We start from the raw sequence: 8,392 nt of genomic DNA, 5'->3' as shown, positions 1-8,392 counted from the left end.
ATTACCGACAGATTTTTGGTCAAGACGTAACCTCAAAACATCTTAAAGTAGATTTCAAGGTCAAAATATTTTGGATTTTATCCTCGGAAAAGAAAAGGTATCATCTACCTATTGTAGCATATTTATTTTTGTCTCTCTTTTTGCTATTTTTATTCCATTATTTAAAAGATGTAAGTTTGTGGTCAGTCTACTTTATTAGGAAAGTTTGATAATTGAAATCATGTAACTAATTTGAATACACAAACACTAATGTAAACTTGGATGCCTTTAAATTAGGATAAATAATCACACGATGTTTTCTAATGAAATTAACCTAAATGGATTAAATGGTTTGTAAGGTTGTCAAACTCGCTAAATGAAAATACGATTTACAACCTTAATAGAAGAAAGAGATAGGTTATGTAATATCTTTTTTCTCATAAATGAAGGAAACATAAAAGAAAAAAGTTATATCTGTTTCTCTTTTTAAAAGTTATAGTTTTTGGCACAATATAAAGTTAACTTTACAGCCAATTCAAATAATATAACAAAATGATGAGTTATGCATGTAAAATTTTTCAAATATTCATTACGTTAATTTTATGTTCTCTTTCCTATGTTAGTTTTAGAGTTTTTTTTTTAATTAATTAATTTTTATATTTATTATAAATTTAAAAATTTTCAATTGAGTTTCTATAAAATTTGTATGATAATAATCACGTTAACAATGAAATTTAAGAATAAGATGACCACATTAAAATAATCTAACAATGAGAATGCAATTTAAAAATTTTAAAGTTTTTAGAATTTAAATAGTTTACAAAAATTAATATAAATTCAATTAAAAGGATGTGAAGCAACGCAAGGCAAGGCAGTGTAATGAAGCAACGCAAAAGAATGACTCGTTACCTTTTCCTTAAAACTCCTTCTCATGTCATCAAACACAATCGAGTTTTGCAGCTGGAACGATGCATTCAAGCGCTATATTCGGTAAGCGAATGAACCACACATCCATATACGCTGTTTCCCTCGTTCTTTTCTTCAAACCCTCAATCTTCCACCTTCACCACTTCAATGCTCCTTTGATTTACCTATAGGAAAAAATTATTTTAACAACACTTTTTTAACAATTTTTTGATAACGTATACGTGACAGCTTATGATTGGTCTATTTTACATATTTTTTAAACATAAATTCAAATAGACCAATAAAATGATGACACGTATCTCGTTGTCAAAAAAATTGTCAAAAAATGTTGTTAAAATATCATCATCCTTTGGAATATTAGTTTGCACTGATAGCATGTTTAAAAAAAAGAAGTTAATTCTGAAATGGTTGCATGGTTTGAACTCGCATGTGTGGTTTTGAAATTGCTTAAATCTTACGACGATAACTGCCCATTGAATGCTTACGCGTCTTGCTCCAATTGGCTCGAATGCCTTCTTCACATTTATATCCCAGCCTTTGGGACTTCATAAAGTTAGATGGTAAGATTTCCCTCTTTTTTTACCTAATATGCTTTCTTTTTTTCTCATGCATTAGCCACTCAATTATGTTTATTTTATATTTTTGGAAGAAAGCATTCAATCCATAGAATTTTTACTTTTCATAATCTCTTTAATAACTGATGAAACATTATTTATCAATAAATTAAAATGGTGTATTTAAAAATGAAAAATTACAATTGAAACGGTATTTTAACCATTAGATCAATTTTATGCATTCGAATACTCAATCTAACTTATTACAATATCATCTATTTCATAATTACAATAAAATATTCATTAAATCAAGAATTAAAAAAAAAACTAATTTCAATTAACTTTTTCTTATTGAAATTTCTATTGTTTTTTCCCCAAAAGTTCTAGATTAAAAAAATCAATTAATAAAAAAAAAGGCGAAAATTTTCACACATGCAGCAAACACAAAATAAAAAGGAGTTACATAAGTTAATTGCATCCAATCATATAAACATAAGGAAAATGTTTTTTTAGCAATTCATTTTTGTCATCTTTTTAACAACAGCAAAGTGACGACATTTGATTGGTCCATTTTAAATAATATTTTCAGAAATGAAATCTTATGCAGAAGGTGTTTTGGAAACGAGAAAAGGGGTTCATCATCCTCTTTATCTCAAGTCTTTCTCTTTATAATGTTGTCTCTTGGTTGCCACCGACCACCATGAAATCCTCTAAAATCTCTCTTCATCTCTTTGTTGTCTCATTTTGTTTTCTTATTTTTGTGTTATCTCCCTCGCGCAATTTGCTCTTGTTTTCTCATCCATTGGGATATTGAAAGTGACATCTCTCACCCTTGCTCCACCAATGTTGTAGCATTATGCCTCTTTACCTCTCTTGCACTCTCCATCAACGAGAAAAGATATCTCCTTTCTCCAAGGTTTGGGCTTTGTTCAGTGATAAAAGGAGTTTTTCACGGTATCGATAAATAAAATCAATCATCCATCTAAAAAATGGAATAAATCTCGTAACAACACACCCAAAATCATCCAAAAAGACATAAAAATGACCTTGGGGAGTCAAGTTCTTCTAACTAACAAATCACATATTACTTTTTGTACAAACCAGCAATTAGCCTCTAGTAATCGATTACAGACCCTGTAATCGATCACCAAGGCATGACTTGGACAAAAATGGTCATAGACTTCACCTACCTTAGTTCAAAAACAAATATGGGCTTTGACCTTTGCTGACTATTTTAATCATAACTTTTTCCACAGACCTCCAAATGATGTGATTCTATTTTATTAGAAAATGTACTTAATAAACTTTCCAATGACTACTAATTTGTAATTTTCCCATCTAAAATAAGAAACATGAAACAATAACTTGAAAGTAAACTCATTTAGGAAGCTTAAAAAAACATTGTTTTTGGGAAATTAATTGCATCTAGTACAATGGTCTAAAAATTGTGGGTTAGTAGTCATTTGAAAGCTCTTTGAGTGTAGATTCCAAAAAAATAAGAATCAACTCATTTGGAATTTGGTAGAGAATGTTAAGAGCAAAACAACCAGCAAATGTCAAAGGTGGTAGAAATATATAAAGCGTTAACTTTAAGGAATAAACTGTACCTACTCATATGTCCAAAAATTACACATTAGTAGGCATTGGAAAGCTTTCTGAGTCTAGTTTATAATAAAAAAAGAATTGCATAATTTGGAGGTCGGTGGAAAAAGTTATCATTACAATAGTAAGCAAAGGTCAAGTTATCATTACAAGCTTGTAATTGATTACAAGGTACAAAATGACCTACACTTGTTTCAGGACTTGACCTAACTTGGTCATGACACCAACATTGGGTCTTTCCTCCACCAAGGATTGCCCAAAATATGTTGTATTAAAAAAGTGGTTGGGTTTTTTCTATACATTCCTTATACATCATACTTTCACATTATTTATTCATTCTAGAATTTCACAAGATTAATTTATGTCTAGTTACATCATTACATGTGTTTAATTAGCTTGATTTGTATTGGAAATCGGAAGCCATATCCTTAATTCAATCAATTCAAACAAAATTTAGTACTTGACATAGGTTCCCTTCATGATATGTTAATTTAGCACTTACAAAAGCGGTTTTATTCACTTGATATATCTTGCTTGAATAGTAGAATTGAAAATCTCAAGGAAGAGGCGAAGCTGTGAGGGTACAAGCACGATAATAGGAATACTCCCAAGTGACGTAGCTGTTATTATCAACTGCTGATGACCCTTAAGAATCATCACAAGTGAAGCACAAAATGCTATCATCATTGACGCCACAGACAAGAAAAGAGACACGAGGCCACAAAGTAACTTCAATGGCAACATCTTCAATGGAAATCCTTCTCAGCTAAACGCGAAGTGAGGATCCCAATGAAAATGAGAACCGAGGTGGAAGATAGAAAGAGCGATACTTCATCTGCTATGATGGGTCAAACACACCAATGACAAAAGAGAGGACAAAAGAGACAATAGCAGATGAAGCCATGGATGAATAGGAGAGAGAAACCTTAAAAATCTAAGATTCTTCAATCAAGACACTTAAAAGAGGAAAAAGAGCGACCTCAATGCAATGAATAACTGCCTAAGTGGAGACGAGACATGCGACCACACATGACAAACTTGAAAGAGGTAAAAGAGTGGCCTCAATGCTCTAAATGACTATTTGAGAGGAGAACAAATCCACGTGTTATTTTGATAAAATAGCTTTATTTTCTTACATTAATTTGGTTTTCACACTCTTTAGGCATCTTTTTACTATTTTATTCAAAGTCAAGTTAGTTATAACATTCTGTATTCTACCAAATTATTATGGATATGACATTTGTACTACAAACTACCTAGAATACTTGCTGAAAAATTAATTCTCTTGTATTGATCATGTAACATTTTTTTGGTTGTCGTTATGATTTCTTTAATTTCATTTCTTCAACTATTATTCCCACATACTTGCACACAACTAACAAAAGCAAAATGCAATAAGGTGTAATAGACCTTTACCTCACTATAACTAAACTTGAGATTAAAGTTATTTTGGATACTTGCACTACAAAAATAATTTAATATGGGAGGAGTTTCTTTTCCGCGATTTTTAAAACCCCCTTAAATTTTTTGTGATTTTATTAAAATCGCAACCAAAATTTGAATTTTTCTTTTATAAATACATTTTCGACCGATTTTTTGAGGTTGAGTTAGGCTATATTAACAAGGTATCAAAATCACGTTAGAGTCTATCGTAGCGATAATTTTTTGCACATATTGTTCCATTCGCTATCGAGCCATTATTAGACCATCCATTAGTGTCTAATCTCACGCTCGAGATGTATATACCTCGACGTAAGGGTGTTGGAAGTTTCACATCGACTAGAAATAAGGTCAATTTATAATATATAAGTGGGTGAAAACCTCACCTCATAAGCCGGTTTTGTGGGGTTAAGTTAGACTTAAAATCCATTTATTAATAGTTTGCACCACCCGACAACATTTTGCAAACCACACCACACAATGTTGTTAATCAAAACAAACAAGAGAAGGACTCACAGCAAGACGACTATAAGGAGCGACGATGGTAGGGACTGAGGTTGCGAAAATGTGAGGGAGGGAGACAATGGAAATTAAAGTTTTACTTTTTTTTTAATTATTTTTAATAATTAATTATAAATATCTATATGTAATATTGTAGGTAATTTTTTTGGAATTACATATGGATTTTAATTATTTACATACGAAAAATATCCTTAGATAAAATTCTTGTCTAAACGTGCTAACATTGCATACAAAAATATCAGTAGGTAAAATTTGTATGTAACTCAGTTTTCAAGACCTGTATGTAAAATCCGTATGTAATACCTATATATCAAAATCCACATGTAAATATCAGTAGGTAATTTTCATTTTTCTTCTAGTTGAGATTAATCTCATATTTGCATATCCATACTAATTATGTCTTATCATTGCCTCGTTTTTTATAGATACTAGACATGAAACGCTTTGAACGTGCAATTCATTTAGATCTATCTTGTACAAGTTTCCTTGTCTATTAGCAGAAAACATTAGTAGACCTTTTTTGTCTAGGAGATTGACTTTTTCAAAAAAAACATTATATCAGCTATCACATGATTGGCTTATGCTAAGCATATTATGTTTAGAGCCATCTACTAATAATACATTACCAATAGAGGTGGAATGGTTTATACCTAACTTTCCAATGTCTTTTTTTTTTCTCCGAAGGTATCGTTCCTCCTTTCTTGCTCTTGAGGCTTGGAACATAGACTTTACTCACCTAAAAATCTAAAAGGGGGAAGGGGGTTGAATAAAGTTTTAAATCTTTTTGTAAATAAATGTTTAATTTCCTTTGCAGGAGTTAGACGGTATGCAACAATTGTTAAACACTTAAGTTTACAAAACAACGTTTATGGAAAACCTTTGAAAAGCAAAAGCAATAAGGCACATGTCAACACCCAATTTCATCCGGGTGAATGATATACGGATTTTTCTTATTCTATCTTATTTTATATCTTTTTTTTATTTCGTTTTTATCATTCTATTTTATTTTTATTTTACTTTTATTTTCATAATTTTTTTTTACTTTTTATTTTTTTTATTTTTAGCTTTGTTTTAGCATAACTAATATAATTAAGAAAAAGAAAAAAAAGGGAAATTAGAAAAAGAAAAAGGCTTTGTCGTTTGTGAAAAAGAAGGACAATATGGTCTGAGGAAAAGGATGCAAATTGGGGAGGCGAGGATTGATTTTGGCAGAGGCGGTTTGGTCTTGGCAGGCAAGGAAGGACACCACACTCGAAGGCTCTCCACCACTCTGCTCCTCTAACCCAAAAAAATGAGACACCACTTATCACAAATAAAAAATTATCCCTCCATTCACAGAAGAGAGGACCCCCTTTCGAAACCAATTCTTGCTCACCAGATAACAAGAACCAATCTCCATTGCCATCACTCACCTCCAACCTTCGACACCTCCAACGCCAGCATCGTTCACACACGTGATTCTCCTCTCCTCCATTTTCTCATCCAAACCCACCACCAACCCTTATATCCAAGCACCTCATCTGTATATTCTCTAACCAAAAAAAAAGACAAAATTAATCTCCATCAACACACAACCCGTCACCAGAACCATATTCTCAGTCATAAACCAGCTTCCCCCATCCTCATCTCGTTTCTCTCGGCCTTTGCAATGTTCATGGCAAACCTGCCTCCTTTTCACCAATACACTCACCTTTAGTTCAAAAAAAAAACACACATACTCCATCCCTCGACTCTGCCCAACTTGTAAACACCTTCATCATCATCAATATCAAAATCATTGAGTTAGTTAAATCTTGGCAGTCTTCGACACTTTTCTAGTACTGTTGGAAACCATTCACAGTATACTCTTCCTATTCCAAACTCTCCGTGTTAACGAAATTCCAGCAAGCCATAAGCTAAGTTCACACCGTCATCAACCAAAACCATACAAAATTCATTGAAGAACAGCAATAGGAAACCAAGATTGAAGAGGAAAATGGAGCAATAGAATCAGTGACTTTAGCAATGGTGGTTCTTGGTGATGTTCATGGTTCCTCCCACCATGGGGCAGCAGCCACCGCAACAGTATCAACAGCTGCGGCCACAACAGCAACCCTTACCTCTTTCCCAGAGCTCATCCCAAAAACTGTATCACAGATGACACGTTCGGTCTTAAATCACATCATAACCTCCTCCAACTGCAGCAGTCTCCGAAAGAAGCTCCCCAATCTCAACAAACTCGAACGGCAAGCTCTCGACGACCATCTCGACCTCTTTGAAGAAACTGCGAAGGAACTCAAAACCACCGCGGCGGACCTCTCCGAAAGCGCAATAAGGCCGAAGCATTACCATGACTCAAAGACTCTCTTAAGTGATGCCAATCAGAGCTGCTGTGCGGAGAAGGTAAGAAGAGGAGAGAGCCCTTGCGGTGGTCGACGATGAGGGTGCGACGCAAGGAGGCGAAGTTACTTTTCTCTCGCGCGACGGGCGGCGGAAAGGGGGAAGAATTCTCCCCAGCCGGCAATGGCTCCAGTGGCGAAAGGAGTCGCCGGCGGCGCCGTAGACTGTGGCTCCCAACGGATGATTACGGTGGCGGAGACGGTGGCACATAGTGGCAACAGAGACAGACTTTTTCTTTCTCCTCGAGGGAGATCCCAAGTCTCTAGGAAATTGAATGTGAATGGGGCATATTCGCAAAACCCCTAATGTTTCTGATGGGGTTAAGCGGGCCTTGGGCCAATATGGGCTGTCTTTTTCTTGCTGCTGAGGCACAACTCCTGTTCACACCCCACTCTGTTTCTGTAAACTAAAGAGGAGGTTTGAGCTAGAGCACACTATTTCAAGCTGCACCTCCACTGTCCCATTTTGCACCCCTGTCAAATAAAGTAAGAAAGAAATGGGCCTCGGTCTTGGGCTAGCAACCACTAAATGGCATACCTAAATTTCACTACTGCACCACTATCTCCATTCGGGCCTGAACTAAAGAATTTTCGGATGCACCCTGGTTTTTTCTATACACCATACACCCCTATGTATATTAAGACTTTTCGTTATTCATGCTTTACTTCCTACACCTTTCAAACACACACCACACTTTTATTATCATTTTTTGTTGCATTCTTTCTTGTGTTTGGGTTTGCTTTTATTTTACTAGTTGCATCTCCATAGTTACTATGCACTCACTTTTGATAAAAATTCATTTCAAAAAATTTATAAAATATAAAAATCATAAAAAATAAAATAACAAAAATATATTTTAAAAGGTTTAAGCACACGTGCGACCATTCTGTCCGCCTTGTGCTAAAAACCTTTTTCTTCTTCTTTCAACAATAACAAAAAAATTATTTTAAAAGGTTTAAGCACACGTGTGACCATTCTGTCTGCCTTGT

The sequence above is a fragment of the Vigna radiata genome, chromosome 11 (assembly GCF_000741045.1).
Source record: "Vigna radiata var. radiata cultivar VC1973A chromosome 11, Vradiata_ver6, whole genome shotgun sequence".
In the NCBI taxonomy this organism is placed as follows: Eukaryota; Viridiplantae; Streptophyta; class Magnoliopsida; order Fabales; family Fabaceae; genus Vigna; species Vigna radiata.
Note: the sequence above shows the minus strand (reverse complement) of the source record.